Source organism: Drosophila rhopaloa, unplaced genomic scaffold, assembly GCF_018152115.1.
Source record: "Drosophila rhopaloa isolate 14029-0021.01 unplaced genomic scaffold, ASM1815211v1 contig_167, whole genome shotgun sequence".
NCBI classification, from domain to species: domain Eukaryota; kingdom Metazoa; phylum Arthropoda; class Insecta; order Diptera; family Drosophilidae; genus Drosophila; species Drosophila rhopaloa.
The window spans coordinates 7882123-7906491 of NW_025335047.1; the positions used below are offsets into that span (position 1 = coordinate 7882123).

At 43.1% G+C, this 24369-nt stretch overlaps 1 protein-coding gene across 1 annotated transcript in view; it reads left to right on the forward strand.

Moving 5' to 3' along the window:
* The first annotated feature begins 5054 nt into the window (after positions 1–5054).
* The window catches only part of LOC108037847 (acetylcholine receptor subunit alpha-like 1), a 68371-nt gene continuing 49056 nt past the window's right edge, over positions 5055–24369 (forward strand). Inside the window, exons 1-2 of the mRNA XM_044458639.1 lie at positions 5055–5694; positions 9726–10493. The gene's annotated coding sequence lies outside the window, so the exon portion shown is untranslated. The remainder of the gene's footprint in view (positions 5695–9725; positions 10494–24369) is intronic.

The following is a 24369-nucleotide window of genomic DNA, read 5'->3' on the forward strand; positions in this document are numbered from 1 at the left end:
CCTTTGAATAATTGTAGTAAGCTTTGAGAAAATGTTTTTTAAATTAGGCTGACTATAATTATTTTCCTCAAAACTAATACAGATGTATGTAACGAAAATTTTATATGAACTTGAAATGTATTATATGAGCATTATTTAATAACCATTTTATATATTGTTTCTTATGTTTGATTAACCAATTCTTAAAATGGAATTTTCCAGTTTTACATCCGGTATTTCTCGAAGTGGAAGTAGGGATATAGCGGAGGAGAAACCCGCTGCGCGTTGACACTGATTTTGACGCATTGCTCCCAAAGGATGTGACCCAAAAAGTCAGTGCGGCAAATGAGCAAATGTAGGTGGCGGCAGAAAGGGAAGCGGTTATGGCTACAGAAACCGGTTAAGTGTTCGCCAGTCTGGAGTGCTGGAAATCTGAGCACGGAATATGAGAGATGTCGGGTGGAGTGGGTGCTCGCCTAGTCGTTAGTCGTGGTTTTTAATTTGCGCCCGACTTTTGGGAGGTGAGAACCTGACAAAGTGAAAGGCAGCCGGGCCCTGTGCAGTGGCAATCAGACAGAAGGGAGCCCGGCATTTTAATATGCAGATTGCAGAGCTTGAAATGAAAGTTATGTCGAGGGTGGCAGGGCGGAAGTGTCTTTGAGCTGGTTCGCCAAATCCCAGAACCACCAATTGATAGAGGAGAACTGGTTCAATGCCAGGCCAAATGCTGTGAAGAGAAGGCGAAGCCCGTAGCCCGTTGAAGCTGGAAGCCCAAGCCAAAAAGATTCGCTGCGAGCATCGCACAAGTGCTACACAGGGAAAATGCAAAAGAAAACTGCTGGCAAAAAGAAAAAAAAGGGGAAAATGCGAAAACGCTGAAAACCATGTCAGTTTCATGCTCGCGGCCGCACTTAACATTATTTCTGCTGCACCAGCTACAAGAATCCACTTCTTTTGTGGAGAAACAACAGAAACAACAGCAGCAGCAGTGAAAACAGTGGCAGCAGCACGCTGGTACTGTTCGTTCGTATAACGTATACGCAGCGTGGTACGAGCGCCACCAGGTCAAACTTAAATATTTAATGAAGCGCTTAATGTGCGACTTCCCGTCCTCTCCACAACTTTAACCCTTAAGCAGCCCTAATTGCCGAGACCCAGTGCTGGCTCTTTAAGACCCCCGCTCTCCTCTCTTTGGTCAAGCAGAAAAAACCTGCAAATATTTTTAACAAATTTTTGCCTAATGCAAAAAGTATTTTATTGTGCTGCCGGCCTCTGAAAGCAGGGACAGGTGGGGCCGCTCGGTACCATAAATTTGAGCAGGGGAAAAACAGTAGTAGGGAATAGTAGAGCGTTCTCTGGGCAAGCAGCCCCGAAATATTTGCGGCGGTCCTCTAAGCCCTGGCATGCGGTTGGCCAGGCATGTGCAGCATTTCAAGCAGCGCACTTCACACAGAGCCAAAACAATAATACACACACAGGTACACACACAAAAACACACCCACACACGGGAAAACAAAGGATGTGAAGGCAGCCAAAGCCATACAATTTTTCGGGCGCCCACCGAAGGTAACTAGATGCAGGTGCTGGCTTAGTGATGTCATGATCTGGAACTACGGCTGAATCAGGATATAAATAATTGGCCGGAGAGCTCATAGGAGCTGGAAGACGGATAGGCAATTGATAGAGAGCAGTTAAATGGGGGTTCAAAGAATCGATTGAAAGAGAGAATGTGATTTACTTCGATGAATCTCCTACATACACTCCAAAATTTCTATTATTAATGGTTTGTATACCTTTAAGCTACATCAATTGCGATTCTCAAACTGTACTGTTCAAGCCAATTTGAAATATATACTTTAAGATAAGTGTAAGGAAGGAAAACTATTTCCAATACCAATTATTAAAATTTAAGGAAGACAAAAAAAAAATTAACTCTTCAAATTGTCTTTTTTTGAACAACGTTTTGTTTACTCGAATGAGACCACCCTTAGCTATTCAATCGCTTAATTTTTAAGATTCCAGCTGACTTGGCCAACACTGAATTGCAACCGCTTTGGTGACAAAGCATTACAACATTTGCACAAACCTGCTGGCAAGAGGTATTCTCCAGCAAACCAGGCAAGAACAATACCGTGGTTGGGGCCTGTTTAACATTTAAAGTGAACAATGAAATATGCCCAGACTGGCTCGGATTCAGACCCAGTCTGAGCTCTCTCTCTCTCTCTCTCTGACGCACACCCATCCCTTTTTCCGCCTCCCGCAAGCGTTAACGTTACGCATACGCCCCTTCGGCCGGACGATTTACTTATTTACATCAAAGACCGAGTCAAGGTGTTCTGTGCTGTGTACTCGGCTGATGCGTTGTGGCACTCACAGACGATGCAGCCTGCCTACCAATTACCCACTAAGCCATCACACATCCACCCTGCTTTAGCCTTAACTCACACACCCACATCCACACGCGTTTCAAGGGGATGGGGGTGGGGGTATGGAATAAAGGAGAACCTTGCGGCAGCAGTGGGCGCGATAAACTTGCAAACGTAACAAAATTCGGTCAACACGTTGGCCAAGGCGACGAGCGTGGCCGACAACGCTTGGCGGTACTGGTACTGCCCACATGTGGCCATAATTTTTAAGCGCCAAATGAGCGGCCATCCATTGGCCATGATGTCTGGCATTTGCCGTTACCGTTGCCGTTTGCCTTTTGCCGCTTGCCATCAGCCATTTGTCCCGGCCAGTGCGACATTGTCCTGGGCCAGTCGACACGTATACCTTTGGGCCCTGGCCAAATTGCGAAATGTTGTAGACACCGGACGTGTGGAGGGGTGTGGCGATTGCTAACCGTAGTTGGTGGCCTGCTTGGGACTAATAGCTGCACGTTAAAATTAACAACTTAATTGAGAAAGAACACATATAAATCGTTAAGTGTTTTCGGCTTTCATGGAACAAAATTATTTCCGCCTTCGCTTACGAAACTTATTTGGATTAATTTCGTTTAAATTTCTCTGCACGATTCTTGACCTCAGCTCAACAAAATAATCAGAGCCAGACATTGATAACCCTTTCTAACCAGTTGGCCAAAGGCGAAACGGATACAGTCAACAGCCATTGAGCCACCTCATTCGCATTTTGCACAAATAAAATAAAGTTAGCTTAGGTCGCCGAACACTTGTAAATATTGTCACGCACTATCTCAAATATACGTGAGTGTGCAAATTCCTTTTTATACATATATGCAGACTAACTGCAAGTGCTCAATTTTTGTAAAGGGTTTCTATCAAACACAATATTCTAACATTTAATTTGCTATACATCAGCAAAATAGTTTAAATTTACTTTGGCAGTTTATTAAATAATAAAATTACTCCTTGAATAAATTTAAGTAAATATTACATTTAAAATGTCAAAAATTTTACGTCCTAAAACAACATATTTCTTATATTAAAAATACTTTTGATATTTCCATATTTATTTTTCTTGACAATAAAAAAACTAATGGTGGCCTAGACCAAACTCAAAAAAAATGACGGTGAATGGAATTTTCGATTGTCGCAGGTATTTTTATCAATAAAAACAAAGTTGGCATAGGACAAATTACGCTTGTAAATATTGCCACGTGTTCGCATATAAATAAATATGGTAACTGGCCAATTTGCCTTGGACACATGCGGCTTGAATGCATTGCAGCAGGAGTAGCAGCAGCAGCAAAAAGCAATAGCATGCCACACAAAGTGGCAGGGCACACATTTTGTCAAAAATTCGCCCAACGCAGACAAATGAAAGCCAAACAAAAGCAGAAACAAAAACAGCAAAGATAAAGGGAAACAGAAAGAGAAAAAAAAGGGGGGATGGCAAAGAAACCACAATCGAGACCATTATCAATTACACGCACAGCAGGACACGGCGGCAGGACACAGAAACAGAAACAGAAACAGGAAGATGGAAAACAGAGGGAAAAGGCAGAGGATGAGAATCGCAAACGAAATGAAAATACGCATAAAATTGCAATTTACATCAAATCCATTTGCACCCATATGTACAAGCACGCACACAGATCTACAAATAAAATTCATTCACACGCATAATGAAACTCGCTCTCTTTTTCGTGCTCTCTTTCGCCGCCTCCCCTCCCGAAAAAGCCCTCTGCATTTTCAACAAAAGGCATGCCGAAATAAGGACAACAATGTTTCGAAATAAACAAACAAATGTGACTGGACGCCCGGGGGCGCGGAAAAGCAGCGGGGGGAGTGGCAGCAGTGGGCGGTGGGTGCGGGTGTGGGTGGTGGCGATACCCCGATTAAGCACACGCATCCATCGCCGCTGGAGAGTTTCGGCCGGAGAAAAATCCACGCCCTATATGTAAATTATTAGCCAGGCCACTTTTTGTCCGCCCAACTCGCGACGACACAAGTCCCTGGAGTTTCTGGCGAACAATTTGCGGGCGGCTGAGAAATGGTGGCCGAAAAAGCGGAGAGACATCACAAAAGAGACACACGGCGGCTGGGAGAGTGAGAGTTTGGGTAGAGGATGCTCTCGGTTTGTAGACTTTTCGTTTCCATGTGCCTCAAAGTAAAACGCCCTTTTGGAGTTGCAGCTAAGAGAATAAGCAGCTAAGAGAGTTTTATATTTTTATTTTGATGGCAATACTAAAATCTAAGTTAATGTTTTTTATTAACAAATGTCTAGGAAATACTATTAAAAATCCTGGCCATTCTGTACTCTCCAAAAACTTATGTGGGCACTGTAAAAAAACATTGCCTACTTACAGGCTCGCCCAAGGAATTAGCCAAAATGGAGGATGCATGAAAATCAAAGACCATTGCCAACTTACTGGCTGGTCAGAGGACTTAACACTTGAAGAGAGCCACAGAAGCTGTATCTCAGAGATCCAGAGCGAAGGGTGGCTGCACGCTCTTCGCTTTTGTCGCTTTGTGGCCCAGCATGCGCAGAGCGGCGGAGAGCGGCGGCGACTGCCACACGGCCACATCCCGAGCAGCATCCACTCCAAAGGACCAGCGGCGGCGGCCCCAGCTGCGAAAAAGTCTGCCGTGCAGCGGCGGCCATCAGTAGTTGCCTCAGAGCCCGCGGGTTGAAGAAATCGTACGCATCGAGCGAGTGACAAGCGCCGCGTCTCACCAAACAAAGAAAAGCAAAGGCAGAGCCCACATTAAAAAAAAAAAAAAAAGAAAAACAAATAAAAAAAACTACCGAAAAACACATTTAACCTGCTACACTGACACATAAACAGAGTTAGTCAAACGAATATTTTGTAGTTACCAAAAGATAAAAACCAAAACGCAACAAAATGCTGCCACGAATCGCAGGCAAATGAGCCCGCTAGCCAACGGCTCCCATCTGCGGCTGCTGCAGAGCAGCGAGTCTGAGCCCGGTCCCGCATCCGCATTCGCATTCGCATCCGCATCTGCATCCGCCTCCGTATTCGCATCCTCATCCGCATTCGCATCCGCGTGTCCCTGTGTGTGTGCCAGTGTTCAGCCAAAGCGGACCGCCAGCAATTGCAGTGTAAGGCGTCCGCCAATCGCATTCCAGTAAACTAATCTGAAATTGAGTTTCGTTTCCGGTTCCGCCGTGCGTCGCTCAATCCGTTGGCCAAGTCGGTCGGTTGGTCCGGTCTACACAAGTCGGTCGGTCGGTCACCCATTTAGACATTTAGTGCTGCTCAAAAATTGATGCCAGCAGCAGCGGCTCTGTAATGTAAGTTACACCGCCCGATACCCCGCTAAGTCCGTTCCCCTTTCAACCTGAGACCCGTAAATGTGCTATACTATTTCCACTTAACTGTTGCTCCAACTGCGGCTACGTTCAACGCCCTAGCCAGGCAGACAGGCAAAAAGACAGGCAGACAGACAGACAGACAAACAGACAGACGGACAGGCACACACATACGGACGGACAGGGGCATCGGAAATGTGTGTCAGTGTGCGAGCTCACTGTACTTGAGTATTGAGGCGAAGGCAAGCGCCATGTTTATGCCAGACCCATATCGTGAAATGGTTAATAATAGTTCAAAATCACTTATAGTGTGTATAATAGAACAAAAATTTTGTTTGATTACTAAAAATTCAAACAAATCATAAATCCGTATTGAGCAACAAATATTCGTACAAAGTAAAATGTTTACGTAAAAATGTCAATCGTCTTTTTAAAGGGATTCAGTTAATCCATATATAAATATTGTCGTTTTGTACAAACCAAAGAAAATAAATTATTACGACTAAAGATTTGTTTAGATCCGAAAATCAAACTGTTTCATTATTTATTAAGCACTGCAATTCCTTAACAGAGTTAAAACATAACTTAAAAAAGAATACGTCAATAAAATTTTAAAATACAAATTTTAAGTTATTAGACAGTAGTGAAAAGGCTGCTTTTCAAAGTAACTTTTTCATCTATTAGATTGCAAACGCAAAATATTGCGGTGATTTTTAAATGGCTCCCCGCTACCTAGTAATTATTTTCATGCTTATTTAATCACAATTCAGTGACTCGTGTAAACAAATGTTGACTTCGCTAGGCTCACATGTCTAGGCAGCCTTTGTGTTGATTTTCTCGTTTTATTATTACCTCAAACGTTTTTCTCGTTTGCTCTAATGAATACTCTCCGACCTGTTATCCCAGTTTCGCCAGTCGCCTCCTTCAGCTGCTCCATCCTCCCATCCCAGCCCACTTCCTTTGCCATACTCACCTGCAACCTACTACCTGCAAGGTAGCACATTACCCATACGCCAGGTACGCCAGCCAGTCAGTCAGACAGTCTCCTTCGGTTGGCTTTCCCTGCCTTTCGTTTTTCGCTTTTCGTTTCGTTTCGTTTTTGTTTTCGTTGTTATTGTTTGTAACGCAAATTCCCACTTGCTTAGTTGCCTGTTCTGGCATGTTTTTGTATGCACGCTGTTGGCATTGTCTTTTTCCTGACACACAAATGTAGCTATATAAAAAGCTACCACATATTTATATATGTATTTGTATCCACCCCCCTGTGCGTCGCCAGAGCCATCGTCTTGTTGTTGCGCAAATATTTGCCTTTTTTGAAGTTGATTTTTGGTCTCCGTCTGAGCGCCTTTTGTTGCCAGCTCAAGTTCCTTCCCCGAAACGCCCCACACCGCGCCAATATGCTGATGAATCGTTGCTAAATTGAATATCGAGTGTTTATTTATATTGGCCGGCAAGTGTCACGCCCGCCCGCACCATGTCCAGCAGCCCGAGCTCGGCAAATAATTTGAAATTGATGTATTATCTCGGAGGAAGCGTGGCACAATTGTCTCAGTCGCTGACCCGGTCTTCCTTTTGTGCTGCTGCACGCTTAAGTAGTTTGTGCAGCACAAACAAAATTAAGCAAGTTGCAAGTTGCTGGGACAAAAGTTGCTGTCACAATTGTTATTTCAGCGCTGCGCAGCCAGAGGAAATTCGAGCAAACACTTTATAAAATAAACGAAGCCCTTGACGCAAAAAGGAGGGAGTAAATATTCCTTAGCTACATATTAAAGCCGGCGGTGTCCGATCAATATACAAATGAATCAACGCCAAGGGGACACTGGACAATTGACCAAAAATAGAAATAAACTATAATAGCCCAAAACTTACTGCAGACCATCGTTATTTATAACTTAGAAATCTGTCACAGAGTGCAATTCCATTGCGGTTGCAGTTGCCATGAAATTGCTTTGTCGCTGGGCACCGAAATTTATAGCATTCTTTCCGGAGACAAAATTCAATTTTCAGTTTCCGACGCCTAGCTAAATATTTAAGCCAGCTCATTAGTCGGGATCGCCGGGGAGTAGAGCTTGGCCGGAACGTGCTGCAGCATTCAATCTGGGCTTTAAGCGGCAACTCCAAGGCTCTCGAACTCGAGTGCATTATGCGCCGTACTATCTTTCTGGGAGAAATCTGCAAAATCGGTACGGGCATTGTGGCTGGCGATGCACTTAGTCGACCCGCAGTGCCTAAAAAGAAGAGGACTCCTTTCCCCCATTTATTCAGCGAACTGCCCGCATTGCCGACTGCCCGTTTATGTCGCTCCTTTATGCTCCACGCACACACAAAGAGCCGCAGATTGAGGCACCCAGATACGTTACTCCGATGTCGCTGTAGTGGTGGTTGCTGATGGACATTTGCTGGCAGCTCTTGTGCCTTCCTCGGGACCGTCCCTTTATGCGCCACAAATGAAAATGCAGACAGACAACGGGCGCCAGCCGACGACAGCGGCAGCAGCGACAGCAGCAACAGCAGCAACAGCAACAGCAACATCAGCAACATCGGCAGCAACGACAGCAACGTCTGACGATGACGTCGCATTTGTGGAGACAATGAAACAAACTGAACCCGGCACAGATCGCAGCCGAGTTCGTTGACAACTGTGTCTGTCCTCTTTCCATCTCTGTTTCTATGTATTTATTTAACATGCATTTGAATTATGAGCCAACTGAAAGGATAACGAAACCAAACACAAAAAATAACCAAGCAACTTTGGCTTTAATTCATAATTATTTTTATGTCAGCGAACTCATTAAGAGTTGCAAGCTTTTCATTCCATTTTCAACTCCCTCACTCTTCCGTCCACTCCCACATTTTTTCACATTTTATTCCCATTTTCCTCTTGCACTTTATCCTGGCTTTGTCATTTGCATTTCACATTTGGACTCCTTTTAGCATTTCAAATGTTCCCACTGCACATTTCGTTCGTTTAAATGGCCCAACATTTTCTGCTCTGCTGTGCATTTTGTGACTTTTAATTGCAGTCCTCAATTACTGAATGAAAAGTAATAATAAATTGGACGCCACATGAACTTTATTCATTTACTTTAACGGCAAATGCAACTGGAATTCCTTAAATTTGCTTTAATTGAAATAGCCAAACTTTACTCAAACGAATTTCTTCGGAACATGAACTCGTTCAGCTTTATGGCAATTTAACAACTGCAAAAAATATTTAATTTTCCCCTGGCAATTTGTCAACTGGGTGTGGCCCCTCAAAAGCCAGACCAGCCGAGATCCAGATACACACTCTGCCGGGCACATATACAAGTCGGTACATATGTACATATATAAATTATCATTGCCAGCCAAAACTCAAATACGATAAATTGCCAGGCAACGGCAGCCGAAGCAGAAGAGGAAAAAATCTATAATTTACACAAAATTCGTTTCCGCATGCGAACGTTTTTCCAATATAAATTGTTCCCATTCCGCTTTCACATCGCTTATAACATATTCATATTGATGTCGCTAGATACGGCTATAATCGCATCGGACCCATAGAATTGCTGACCTTAGCCAACTCCAGATAGGAAGTGTGCCAAATGAGCAGCGAAAGGGTCTGGTCCTCGACAACTTGGCAACTGTTTTTGGTTAATTCCATTTATGTCCTGCACTTTGGCTGCCAGCTTCCGTTTCCAGGCTAATTGATAGAATAATTTTCATTATTTTTTGTCGTGATTGTTATTATAGTGTAGTAGCCCATGCCAAAATTTATTTGTCTCCGTAGGTTGTTATTTTTATTTTGTATTCAAGTTTTAATAACTCTCGTTTGCTTTTAGAGAGGACATTCATTTCTTTTTACTTACCATCGTAAATAATCATTTTTACTGGGTAGTTTTAAGAGATATGTATTAGCTTAAACATTTGTTTGATCCTTTTTTTTTTAGAAAATAAGTCACCAGGTTTCCGTTTCCTTGTTAATTGATACATTTCGTTAATTTTTGTCCCTCATTCTTTGCCATATTTTGCAGCCACAACAACTTTCATCCTTGCTAACTGGAATTGCTTCGAACCATCAACATCAACAAGAACAACAACCACAACAAAGTGCTGCCAGCAACAAAAACGTAATCAGGAATTTAAGCAAAACCAAAACGAAACACACGAAACAGGAAGGAACCCGAGAAAATGTTTATGGAATTGTCATCGTTAGCGAGCAACTGACGCAACAGCTCAAGGCATGTGGCAACAGCAACATCTGCAGCATCAGCAGCAGCAGCAGCAGCAACACTGAGTGGCAGCAGCAACTTTTGGACAGCGGCAGCAACTAGGGAAGCGGGAGCGGGAACAGCCAACCTCCGTGGTTAGGTGGTGTGCTGCTATAAAGCAGCACCATTGCTGCCATTAAAATAGACGCCGCGGCGCAACAGCAACGCTGCCGTCGTCACAATCAACGCCAGCGACAACACCATCCGCACCATCGCCATCGCAGACGACGACGGCGCAGCAGCAACACCAGCGACAACAGCAGCAGCAACTGCAACAGCAGCAGCAACAGCAACAACTGCAGCAGCGGCCTGTTGGGCGCAGTGGGTGTGGCCATCAGCTGCCCATTGCTCGCCACACAGCAACTAATCGACGAACCGGGCAGCAGCAACAACACTGGCGACGACGACGGCGGCGCAGCAGCAGCAATAACGCAACAGCAACACTGCAACCAGCAACATCAGCAAAGTGGTCGACGGCGACGCTACGACGGCCTGTCATCTGTAGGCAATGCAACGCGCTGTGCAGCAACGGTGAGTGCACAAAAAACAATTTTGTATATTTTCGAAATGCTTTCTAGGTTTCTACTTCCATTTGAAGCTAGTTGGGAGGATATAGGAAATTTAAATAATTTAATATTTTTAAAAAAGCAACCAAAAAAAACTCATATTCTAAGTGTCAGACATAGGGTTTCAAAACTGCACTTAAAATAATCACTATTAACTAAATTTAACAAAACTCTTAAAACATATTATTTTTAAAATTAAAGGAATAAAATAGGATCACACAATGTGATACGTTTTTGAGTTTTATGATTCTTTATTTATTTTGTATTGTTTATTTTATCAGTTTCAGAAAAAGGTGCTTAACTTTATGTGTGTGCCACAAAAATGTCGCCATAATTGTCAATAATTTGTTGGGGAAGTTGGCCCCGCTAGGACCTGAGAAGATAGCCTCCTACGCGAAACTCAATTATCGCATCTTTACAAGTTACTTCCGAGAATTTCCCACGACCATTACGTGATCTCGTGTCAATCTCGCCAGCCAGCCGGGGGCCAATGGAAAATGTGAAAATCTGTGCCTCGGCGCAGAGACTCGGGCCTTCGCCTGCCCATTAGCTGTCAGGTTAATGCACCCAAAATGTTAATAAAACACAAACACACACAAACAGAGCGGCGCACATATGAATTTATGATAAGCACACGCAGGGGGCACAAAAGTGAAGAGGGGATGGGGATGGGGATGCGATGGTTTAGAATGGTATGGGATGGAAAACAGGCACTTTAAAGTTGCGACAGCGTGACGTGGGGCAAACTTTCACCGAGAGTCGTGCTAATGAATTCCCCAGTACACGTTGGCTGTATCTGTGCCCGTGCCTCTGTATCTGAATCTGAATACGTATCTGTATCTGTATCTGGGGCTGTGCCAGCGACAGTCGTATAATTTCTAATGCGATGCTTTTATGATCGCCCCACACAAACACTCGGGGAAAAACACCCACGGGTGCTGCCACGCACGTGTCCCAGCCTACTGCTAGGATATACTATATCCCTGTGTGTGTGTTTGTTTTTTGTGTGGAAATTAAAATGCATAAAAGGATAACAGCAGTGTTGCTGCTGTTGCTGCCGACAAACCACAGGACCACATCGAAGCCGTTGGCTGTCGGCAACATTGTCATCGTAGGCAAATTTCGCCATAGACTGCATCGGCAGAAAAAAAAGCTGGAGAAAAAAAGAAAGGAAAAAAAAAGAGAGCGAAAGCGAAAGCCCCTGACAAATTGTACTGCAGGGAAAATTGTGATTTTCGCGCTCATCAACGATGGAGCAGTGGCAACGCCAACAATGGCCCAAAGTGCACGTGTTGCTGCGGTGCTGCGAAACGCAGGCCACGTCTGGTTTAATTTTAGCACCGGGTCCGGGTCCGGGTCCCTGAGCTAAACCGAGCGGCGTAAAACGGCGAAAAGCGAACGATGCCTACACCTTGACACTACAAAACGGGGCGTATACGTAATACACACTGCATACTATTAGGCGCTCATAAAAAATGTAACGTTGTCGCATAAAAATAGATGCCGAACCCTCGGTGCTGTTGTTGCGGCTTAACGAAGAATAAACCATGCATAATGCCCCCAATGTTGTCGTCGCCATCATCAGCATTTGAGTTATAAATTTTTATATGATTTGAGCTTGACTTGTACCATAATTATGTTGGTGTGTGTGTGTGTATGTCTGCTTAGGTATCATAATAAAATGTTCAACATTTTATGGGCGCCCTTCAACTTTAGGGCAAACTTGAAACCTTTCCATCAGGCATAAACAGAAAAAACATATTTATCAAATACCAAAAGATAAATATTAATTTAAATTCTTTTACCACATTTTAATATTTATCCAAATGCATGATTGAGGTACACCCTTAAAAAATATATTTGAGGTGCCAAATAGTATAAACTATATTTAATATTAAATTATTTTAAGTAAAGTTAATAATTTCAATAGATAAAATACGCAAAGTTATTTAAAATGGCGTTTGTCCTATGTTCGAAAAAAGCACCTTTAAAGTCCCCAAACGATTTATTTCAATATGAAAAAAACTATGCATTGACGGCCAATTTGGTGATATTTTTTTTCTGGGTGCAGCTTTCCTGCCAACGCGTTTTCCTCTGTGATTGCGTCTAACTGGAGGCACGTTTGGGCCAGGGGCCAAGGAAGCAGCGATTATTATTGGCAATCAAGTGGAGTGCCATCTTGCCTTTGGCTAGTTCCATCTCTGATTGCAGTCGGTGTGTCGGGAGAGAGTCGAGAAATTGCTGCGATGGGTGGCCTTCTGGCCAGAGGCACAGCACATATACGCCAGTGTGTGGCAACCCTCTCTATAACCCAAATGGAAATGGAATCAATCCGGTGGCGGGGCACCGGAGGAAGTCGCTTCCTTGTTGATAGAGAGTTGCCAGCGATAAAAAGCTATGATTTTGGGTTAAATATTTTCACGTTCACTTCACTTGCCCGTCATCAGTAGTCAGTCCCGAATTCGTTTCACAGCCAGCCAAAATCCAATCTATTTCTCCCCATTTTGCCTGTTATGCAATGTACTCGCAACTCGTAATTCATAAGCCAGCAGCAGCATGTAATATGCCTTCGATAACATTTTGCTCGTGTGACAAATTTTTGTCGCAACCGAAAAAAAAGAGCTGCAGAGAAACAGGAAAAGTTTGCCAGGAAGGGAGGGTCGAGATGGCTGGCTGGATGGTTGGCTGGCAAAAGGACAAAGTGTTAAATGTTGACATGTCCTGACATTCCAAAGAGCAGTGGCCAAGCAGATGGGCCTTAGCCTTAGACAAGGGCTAACGAACGCAGGAAGCTGGCAGCCTGGCCAGAAGACGATGGTCCTGTTGGGCAGACAGAGAGAAAAAATCGCTCGAAGGAGCGGCTTACGTGCTGACAGCTGACAGGGAAACCAATGAACTACGATAGGACATGGCCGCCATTTTACCCCGCTCCTTTTCTGCTGGAATAACATTTGCTGGGTGCTTGTGTTTGTGCGGAACATCAACTAATATTGTCAACGCAACATTCGACTTGTTATCCCTTCCGCTCGCCTGGCTTCCTCTTCTTAATTTCGTTTTGAACTCCACGTCGGCCATTTTGTGTCTGCCCTCTCTTTCCCCTGCTGTCGCTGTCTCTGTCAGTTATTTGCAGAAATTTATTGAAATTGTTTGTCAAATTCCGTTTACTTGTTTTTCGCATTTTGCCAAAAATTTCCTTTTTTGCCAGCACCAAATGATGACAAGGACAACCAGACTTCCGTCGATGTCCTCTTGCGCCATTTTCCTCTCTTCCTCTCTCCTCTCCTTCTTTATTCTTCTCCTCTTCTCCTCCATCTTCATTCTCCTCCTTCCTCCTATTCTTTTTCTGTGTGTGTTTGGCAGTTAATCTAAGAACTCGAACTTGCTTGGCGCTGGGCTATAGGGCCGCTTGGTGGCATATCAACTATAAGTTGGTCCTTACTGTGACCCACCCCCCCCCATCCTGTCATTTTTTTTATAAGTTGGTGCTATAAAATCTTGCGCCATTGCCCATATGCACCCTGCCCGTCGCGCCCTCTCTGTTTTTGTTTTTACATGCAATTCTCGCATATAGTCGCTTACTTTTTTGGAGACGTCCCTTTTGCTCTTGATTTTAAGGACGAAATAAATAGGGCACATGCAGGGACATTGTAGATATATAAATATATTCAAAAAACGATCCAAGATTTTATTGATGTTGCTTGAATTTGAATGACATTGTAAAATTATACGCAAATGTATGCAGGCACCGAAAAAAAGACAAGAAAACTAAAAAAGAAATGATGAAAAAGGGACGGAAGAGGAGGAAAATTTCGTGTTCTAAAAAGTTTTATGTTCATATCTATTACAACTTCTCTGTTATGTATGTCACATTGGGCAACTGTCTTACACAAACACTTAGGAATGGGTACGTACTCATATGCGGAGCGTATGTCTGTGCATAAACCATAGTCAAATTGGCTTGCAAGTGGATGTTTGTGGTTGGGATTAAAGCCCATTGGCTCCATATGTCTTATGTAAGCAGAGCCATGAAAATATATATTGTTCGACTCAATTTGGCAAGTGTAAAAGTTATTCACATCATACCATAACTTCATATAATATTAATTTAAAAATTCATCAGTATATTGCTAGCTAATAGATTAATATTCAATGAGGATTAAAAATATCTAATAAAATGTATGGCTTTTTTAAGAAGTAATACTAAATAGGTCTAGGAATTAAAAAATAGTTTATTTTTCAATAACAAGATAGTTAACCTTTCTAAGAAAAATTTGTAGCACATATTAAATTGTATTATTAAATTGATTTTTTGACCCTAAATACAAAATGTAATATTATTTTGGTATATTTGTTTCATTTCATAATCATTAAAAACTACTTGCTTTTTGGTATGCATTTTCATTTATAATTGATTTCTTAGTCCACTATTAATACTGAAATTTTCTAACAATTTGGTTGGATGAGCTCAATCCTCTCTGAAAGGGATTGCCACTTTACAGATTTTCTCGTTCCCATCTTGCTAGTGCAGGCAAAGTCCCAGAATTAGTGACTGCGTTGCTGTCATGTTTTTTCAACCCTTTAAGCCCAATCCCAGGGAATGTTTTCCTCTTTCGCGCTGAGCAAGTCGTAGAGGCAGGACCGAAAATTGCACGATAACACGGCAGCAAGAACACTCATCTAAATATAGGCTATGGCATAATAGGCTCAAGACGCTTTCATTCAACACTTTTTAGGCAGCAGCATGAAATGGCGCCAGCATGAAAGCCATTCACACACACATACACACGCGGAAGTGAAAAAATGGAACTGAATGAATGGGCCAAAGGATTCAAGGAGCAGGCCAAAGAGGAGTAATCGGCACACGCACGAAAGACAAAGGCCAAGAGCGCTGAAAAAAAAGGAGAATAAAAATGAAACGAACCCCTTTCAAATTTCCATCGGATTTTCTTTGTTTTTCCGGACGCTTTTTACTCCCGCTGCCGGACAAAAGGTGGTTGCGAGTTTTCATTTAGACGAATATTCTGGGCAGGTGGGCGAAACTGAATGCGAAAGCCCAGAAATCCCCGAAACAAGTGAAAAAGTATTGTGTGCCAAAAATAAAAATGTCAATTTGCCAAATGTCGGCGAACGGAAGTTTATGCTCCCTGCTCTCGGGTGCAGGTGGATTCAGGGCACGAAAAAAGAACCCAACTTCAAAGCCGGAGTCCAGAGCGGTGTCAGCGTCACCAACGCAACCACCACCAACAGTGCAAAGTAATTTCCGAAATATTGTACTCAGATACTCGCACACACACACACACACACACACACACAGACGTAGAAAAGCCAACCCCCAAATCCGAAAAAGAAAACCACTTTAATTTCCTCGGGCTCCGGGTTGGAGTCCTCCTTATATATATACAAAATATATCTTTCGCACCAGTCACAGTACCTCGCATTCATGCGGGTTCTCGAAATGATTTCGCCCCGGATACTTTTACTAAGAACCCCTTTGGACTCCTGTCCTTCACGATTCCTCCGCTTAAGCCTTTAGTTTAAAGTATATTTAATTTAAATGACTTAAGGGGTAGCAAATTGCTTCCAAAAGGGTTGGCAGGGGGGGGCAATCTTGTATGTAATGAGTTGGGCTCGCTTTCGGGGGTGGCTTGTCCACCGAAAAGGGAAAAGTTTCCCGCTGAAGACCAACAAGTTCGGTGGTAAGAGCCTGGAAGCTGTCAATTCGTATGGCAGCCGGGAAATGAAAAGCCTCATAAGGACCTTACCAAAAGTTTCTTGGTAAGCGGTTAAAGCCGTTCCCAAGACTTGCAGTTGACGTATCGACTGACCGGAATTTCGTTAATACAAAAGGTAAATATCATAAATAAAATGGCCAAAGAATGGCCGGCCTTTAAAACAGAGCCTTTCCCCCTTTGGACTCAATGGCCAATTTCGCTTTGGGCCGGCCGAATTCGGTTCGTTGACTGGAAGCAGTGCAATTCGCGCGTGCAACGTAATAAACTGTCTTGACTGTACGGGGAAAGCGAGGTGGAAAAGCTGGGAAAGGGTGGGGGTGATTGCCGGGCAGGATGAGGTGGAAAACCGCAGTCAGCATCACAGCTTCGTGCCCACGGGCGAGTCGAAATCTCTGGATCTCGGCCTGGCTGGCTGCGTTTAAAAACTTACTTCCTTCCGGTTTGTTAGGCGGCAGAAATTGCCGGGTGAAGGGAGGAAAAAAAAGTAGAGGGAATGCTGGAAAACGGAAAATGCCAAATGCAGTGATACAAATGCGATTTTCTGGCAACGGAAAGGCGGAAGAGGTGTGTACGTACACACACACAAAGTGGCAGGCAGAGATTTAAGGCTTTGCCTGCTGACACTTTTTCAAGTTGATGGCGCCTGGTACACACACGCACACGTTACACTCTATTTGGCAGCGTACCCAACTCAAAATGCCGTGGCGGAAATTATTGAACGCACTCACACACATGCGCCGATGCCGATGCCGATGCCGATACGCAGGCAAATGCGGAAAAGCGGGAAAGCTGAGAGGGAAAGAGCGGCGGATGGGATTCGTACACATTAAAAATGCAAAAAGTCAACGACTGCGCAGGAAAAAGCCACTGAAGCTCAGCTGAGCATTATAATGCGAGAAATATATTCATGCGATTACAATAAGAGTCGAATAATGCCGCGTCCTTTTCCTCGCGAGTGTGTGACGAGCTAACGCCTCTGATTCAGTTTCGGATTCAGATCCAGACTCAATGGCTGTAAACCGCACAGGAAAGTAAGTCAGATATCAGATATATACTACCTGCCTGGGGGGCATAAAATCAATGCAGGTTGAAACTCAATTGTAGAGATATGATGCTCCCATGATTTATGGTTATTTTCCACTTAATTGAACCGCAGATCATCGCTGTTTCGCCTCGGAACTTAAAGGTCCACTCGATAGGCGTACGGAGATACCATAAATAACACAACGGACATAATAGCAAACGACTCTTGGCCCTTTGCCGTGCTTGCATTACGCATACGCCACGTTGAGCGGCGCAAGTGGCATCGATTTGCTGCCACATTTCGATTGCTGTTTTTTTCTCTTCGCCCTTTTTTCGCAGAAGGGCCATAACGAAATATTTATGCGACGTCATTGGGGCATCATTTAAGTCGTTTCTGGTAGAATATCTTCTGCACTGAGGGGAAAAATTAGGTACTAAGGTGTTTTGATTGGGATATGTTCCTAGAAATGTTAACAATCTTTTAAATATTCTTATTTGCTAGATTGATTTCTTAAAGATATATAGGTTATTCATATCTATAACAAATTCTTAATTTTATTACAATTTTTCAGTATGTATCTATTATAAATATTAAAATCTTCTTACTATTTATTTTGTACAAGAACATGATATTTTGTGATTCCGTTTTTTTCTCTGTGCAGTATTTCTGGTTTGTGAGCGAAAGCTGCAAAAATCTCTGCCCATCTGTTTTGGGCTTAGGTCGGGCCTTAATTTGAATTTAATTGAAGCCCCGCCCGAACGAAAGGAGGTGGGCGGACGGTTTGGTATGCCATTGTAACTGGCACATCCAATTAATGGTGGCCGAAACTAGCGCCGAATGTGTGTCGAGTGTTCGTACAGAGACTGTTAAATAAAATATGGAGAGAGCGGCTGCAGAGTCGAGACTCCTGTGCTCGGCCCTTTTTTTTTGCTCGAGCTTGTTTACCAGCCGCTTGTTCTGCTTTCATTTACTTTTTCCTCGCTTTTTTCCAGCTTTCTGCTTTCGCCTTCGTTTTCCCCATAAAAATGGTTGAAAAAAATGCGTGTGTGCCACTTAAGTTTACATTTTCATTTGCTTGCCCCAATGACTTTTGCCGTTTACAATCATTTTTTCCACTCCCTGCATTCCTGCTCCCCGGTAGCCACTCTCCCATGGAAATTGCGCATTAAATTAATTTTCAGCTTGTTTGAAGTTTTGACCCGGCCAAGAGTAGGGAAAACAGTAAAACCCGCAAATAGAACATAAAATCGTGTAGTTTATGCCAGCTGCATTTGTGTGTGTTGCGGCAAAAGTCAAGTTGCTCGGTGCTCATGGCTATTAGCTTTGGCTTCTTAGTGCGTTCGCCTCCAAAAATGAAAAGCCAGCGCCGGCAAATAGTAAAATGTCAGCGTAAAACTGTAATTTATGTGCATGTGTGAGCGTGGGTCCTTGCCCCCCAAAAACGGCATCTAAAAACTTGCCTCTCTGTTAGCCCTTTTATGCGCATTCTATTCCGATGTTGCCTTTTGATGCCGTTTCGGGTTCGCTTCGCAACCAGGCGTCGTACATCAATCAATTCATTGACTCAGCTTGGAGCATAAAAGCCGAAAGTATCCTCGACAGGAGGAATTCACATAGCCAGGGTAATAAAACTTTTCGCCAGCCTAGTCCCAACTTGATGTACACAATGCAGCAGCACCTTCCGATCGATATGGGTATAGTTTTATGTGGCTGACTGTGCCTGTAATTCATGTGCTGCCATCAAAGTAATCCCCCTGGCATAATATCAGTCAAGGGCAGTGTGAGAAACGACAGCCAAAGCCAATAAAACTAACAGAAGGGGGAATTTTGGCCGAAAGGAAGAAAGTTTCGGCACAGAAACTTTTTCACACAGGCACGATAATTATTGGGGAACATACATATATTTATTCTAGCAACTTGATGAAATTTATTTATACTTTTGAGTTCAGTGAAGCGTGGCTGCTGGTTTGTATAATTTTTTTTTTAGGCCACGACCTCCGAATGTCGATGAAAAAACTATTAATCACGAAGAGTTTCTATGGAGCAGACAACGAAAAAACAGGCGCGACTGTAACTCAAGAAAAGGCTTATTCGGAGGCCGAGTTAGCAATTCAGGCCGGGCCGGGACATATTCACGCCACACTTGTTAGGCTGAAACAGCAGGGGAAGGCAGACCGAGGGGCTAGGGCCACGTTTTTGTTGTGTAAACAACAGAAACGAACGTTCGCATAAATTTTTCCTTTTGGGGCCCCATAAAAATGTATATAATTGAGCCGCGGCAGGCGCCTAACTGAAAAGCGGGCCACAAAAAAAAAAAGGAAAAAGGATGCCGGGACACGCGAAAAGGATGAGCCTGCCTCAAAAGAAAACTCAGTTCATCTTGAGGCAAAGGAAAATCTGGGGTGGAGAGGTTTGAGGATGTGAGAGCTGAGTGAATGGAAAGTTTAAGGCAAATCAAAAACTCGGCGATAAGCACGAGTTCAGCCAACAGTCACGCTGATTGGTATTTTCTATCCTTCCTCCAGCCCTCGGCTTCATCATCGCTGCGCCTTTTCTCGGGGTAGACCATAAAATATTTCACATTTTCACTGGGCACGAAACCGTCAGAAATTTGTGCTATGCTCGGCAAATATGCTAGAAAGTATTACATTTGTAGCATACTTTATGGGGCAACATATTATCCCCGTCCTGGGAAAATGTATATGTTTGTGCGAGTCAGGGGAGAGGGGGAGGGGGCAAACAAAAACTGAGCCATCGAAAAGCCCACCTGAAGAAGCCAGCTCAGAGCAGTAGCTGAAGAGCGCGGTAAACACGTAATTAAGCTCGAAAATGTCTCAAGGATTACGCATTTCGCATGTCGCCTGTCGCCGGCGCTGTCATCGGGAAACCGAAGCCTGAAACCGCCAGGACCTCAGACCCTGTGACAGCCATTGGCAACAGCTGTCGCCCGCCTATTATGTTTATTATAAATAATTTTGCAGCTGCTCACCACCATCATACTATATTGCAACTGCTTTTGACTCCTCTGAGGCTGCAGAGAGAAAAAATATCCCATTTTATCATCTTAAATTTACGAAAAAAACACTTTTTTTATTGGTAGAAATACTCTCAACTAATGTTATTACAGAACAAGAAAGGAAAGCTAACTTCGGGCGGAGCCGAAGTTGATATACCCTTGCAGAATACTCTGTAAATTATATTCTCCAAAATTATTCATATAATGCATTCTTAATACTCATAAAAAATCCCAACTTCCTAACTTTACAAACACGAAAGTTATGGCATTTCCGATCAATCAGTTATATGGCAGCTATAGGATATAGTCGGCCGATCCTTATGAAATTTGGTAGGTCGGATTTATTGGCCAAATATAAAACCCATAGAAAATCTCAACTTCCTAACTTTACAAACACGAAAGTTATGGCATTTCCGATTAATCAGTTATATGGCAGCTATAGGATATAGTGGCCGATCCTTATGAAATTTGGTGAGTCGGATTGATTGGCCAAATATAAGACCCATAGAAAATCTCAACTTCCTAACTTTACAAACACGAAAGTTTGGCATTTCCGATCAATCAGTTATATGGCAGCTATAGGATATAGTCGGCCGATCCCGGCCGTTCCGACTTATATACTGCGTGCAAAGGAAAGAAGGGTGTGTGCAAAGTTTCAATTCGATAGCTTTAAAACTGAGAGACTAGTTTGCGTAGAAACAGACAGACGGACAGACGACATGGCTATATCAACTCAGGAGGTGATCCTGATCAAGAATATATATACTTTATAGGGTCGGAGACGTCTCCTTCACTGCGTTGCACACTTTTGACCAAAATTATAATACCCTCTGCAAGGGTATAAAAAGCTTTAATTTTTTGTTGGCATTTGATACAATTTATATGAAAGTCAATTATAAATTTGATAAAATAATTGTAAAATATTAAAAAAGAGGAGTATATGATGTTGATGTATATAAAAACAGATTTGCAATTGTAAAATTTTTACTTCAGCTGATACAAGTAAAATATTTACCTCCATTTTAATATTTCTGTTTGTGTGCGCAACTTTGTCGAAGTTTGATGCAGCAAGGTGAATGGATCTCAAGGAATGGGTTTTGAGGAAAGGTAAATGGCCCAGGCAACCTCTGAACCCCAAAAGTGTATGTGTAGTTGCCACAGCCAGGCAGTAAATAAATACTTCAGCAATGACATGTCAACGTTAATAAATGATTAACTTGTCATTTGGAGCAGCTTGGAGTACGTGGCGTGGTTCGGGCGGTGGTATGTGGGTAATCGTAATCTCTATGGTGTTTGAGAGTGGTTTGTTTGCCCGAATGTGTTGAGCGTTGTCTATGCCTGTCTTAGATTTCGTTTATGTGCGTACTTAAGTTGTCAGTTTGCATATTAGATACGAGTATCTGCAAATAGCTACCCCGCTGCCCCCCCTCAAGTGCCCGACTCAATCAAAGTTATGTCACATGCGACTCCGAAGACTATGGTCTTGAGGAAATAAACTTTTCCCCTCCATCTTCATCGCCGATCTGAGTGCCCGGTCACATAAATCTTCTAAGCTGGCCTGTGTGTAAAAACGAAGGAAGACATGATATTTATGATGTCAGGCAACTGGCCAAGGAAAAAAGTTGTGCGAAATCAAATGGCAGAAAGGAAATACATAATCATAACGAATCAAATGTCCTTCGAGGAGAAAAGCAAAGTGGGCAAAGGACTCGGCAAAGATAAACCCAAACAGGATGAGGAATGGCGGAAGCCAGACCCAGCAATTGTATCTCCACAGATCAGCCCCGGCATTTCCAGCATATTTTCCGGCTTCGTAGCTAATTAATTTCCATGAAAACGAAATTTAAATGCGTATTTTCACTGCAATCACAATGGCTACATTGTCCATTGCCATTTGGGGCATATTTATGGTGCTATTTAATGGCCACAAAACCCCAAACGCAGTCAGTCTGCCAGAGAGTTTCCATCCCCGTTCTGGGACACCGCAGCCCAGGACCATTTCGCACTAATTTTAATGAAACAAAAAATAATAAAATATACACAGGCGCAAACAAGAGGCGAAAACCTTCTGCTTGTTTCATTAATTAATGCCACGATTATTATCAGGCTTCTGGAGTAACGACACTGCACGTGCCACTCGTCGGTTTGTTCACCCGACCAGGTAAACTTTCATAATTAGTTTTATTGCCTTTCCGCTGGCTTTTCCCTTCGACGACCACATGCATAAATCTACCGCACTTGCACACGAACAAATCACGCTATGATGGCGCAAATGAATGAATGGATGAATGACTGGATGTAGTTTCTGCCAGGCAATTATTTACACCGACCAACACAGCATCCGCTCTAATGCCCATCGAGTGGGTATACAAATCGAATACGCAATCGACTAGCACTTCCGCTACACTGACAAACAATAATTGTTCCTATACTTTTGCCGATTTAAGCCTGCATAAGTATTTTGTCATTTCAAAGATCCCTAACTAATACTAATTTTAGGGGAATTTCTTCTAATAATACAATTATTAGATCAAAAGTAAATCTGACTATTTTAGGAAAATATTTTGTGCCTTTCCAAAGTTTGATTGGAATGAAGTCGATATTTAACCTCGATATTTAAACTAATTTTTCTGGCTGCCTCGCCTAGAGCCCAATCTCTGCTGACCAGTGTTCCTGCGAGCTGGCACAAAGAATTACGAGTCCGAAGTTAGTCAGAGCTGCCATGTTCTTGCAAATTTATAAGCGCCCCACTTCCTGTTTTCCTTTTGGCCGCGCATTTTACGACAGTCCTGGGGATCTGGATCCTGGGACTCGGGTGTTAGATTGATGATGCAGGTGAATTACGCGGGCCCCAACTGATGTATGGCCAAGTCAGCTGCCTGGCTTTTAATTGAAAACCGAAATGACTTTTGCCCCGAAAGAGGGGCGTGGCTGGCTGTCGTTGATTTTATGCTAATCCATGCAGCTCAGAAGCTGAGTGGCGCAAAGACCGACGCAGAGTTAGCAAAGTCATTGAAATTCTGCATAAAATTAAGCGACTCCCCTCGAATATGTCAAAGGAAAATAAACAGTCTCTTAATAATTATGCGCAGCCGGCAAAGAAGTCTGGCCCAGGTGTTTGTATCTCGGCTCAGAGTTTTATCAGAACCTGCAGCGGCCACTGTTGGCCGTTGCATTGTTGGAAAATTCAATTAAGATCGCCCGGACGTTATTATTTTTATGATAATTAGACACTCAACTCTCGGTTTTGGCCACAGGATCTGGTAGGGGCAAGTGCTGCAGCTTAAGCGCATCCCAAACTTTAGCCAACAAAGCCGCAACTTTGGCCAAGTTGAGATGAATCGAGTGGGATATCGGGGGTGCCAGCAGACTGACCCACTTAATTGGCTTTAAGGCCGAAATCAATTTATGCACCCAAACTAAAAGCAGCTTAGTGCCAGTGGCCCCCGTCCAAGTTGATTGGCATCTGGCACTCGGATCGATTGCGTATACGCAATGTTGCGAGTTAATCAAGGCAAAAAGTTTTAAACTGTCTGCAAAAGGCCAAGTTTAAGTCACAGTTTTGGTAGAGCAGTGTTATACCAAAGAAAACTTACAGCACAGCTAACAATATCAATTTTAAAATTTTATTTTTACGGTTTCCCATAATTTATCCCCCATTTAATCGCTAGTGATAAGAAAAGTTTCAGTAAACCCAAAAACTATCCAACTTTTCTTAATTAATTATTTAAATTACCCGAGATGTGCTAAATAGGAAATGATTTATCTAGCTGCAGCCATCGCGATTCAAAAATGTATCTGATGCAGTTTTAATTATTATTCTTTGTGTTTTTTCTTACGGTTTTCGCTTTCGGTCGCCTTTCTATTTTCGTAATGGAATTATTTTTCGCTCTAACTTTTGTGCAGTCGAATGAAATATTTTGATTTGCCGCTGCCTGTGGCAAAAGTTCGTTAAAATATTCATAATTACTTGGCGTGTGATGCGGCGCCACTTCAGCCCATCACCCACCACCCACCGCCCAGTTCAGCACCCCCACTTTTCCACGTTTTCCTCTACTTGGCCAACGAA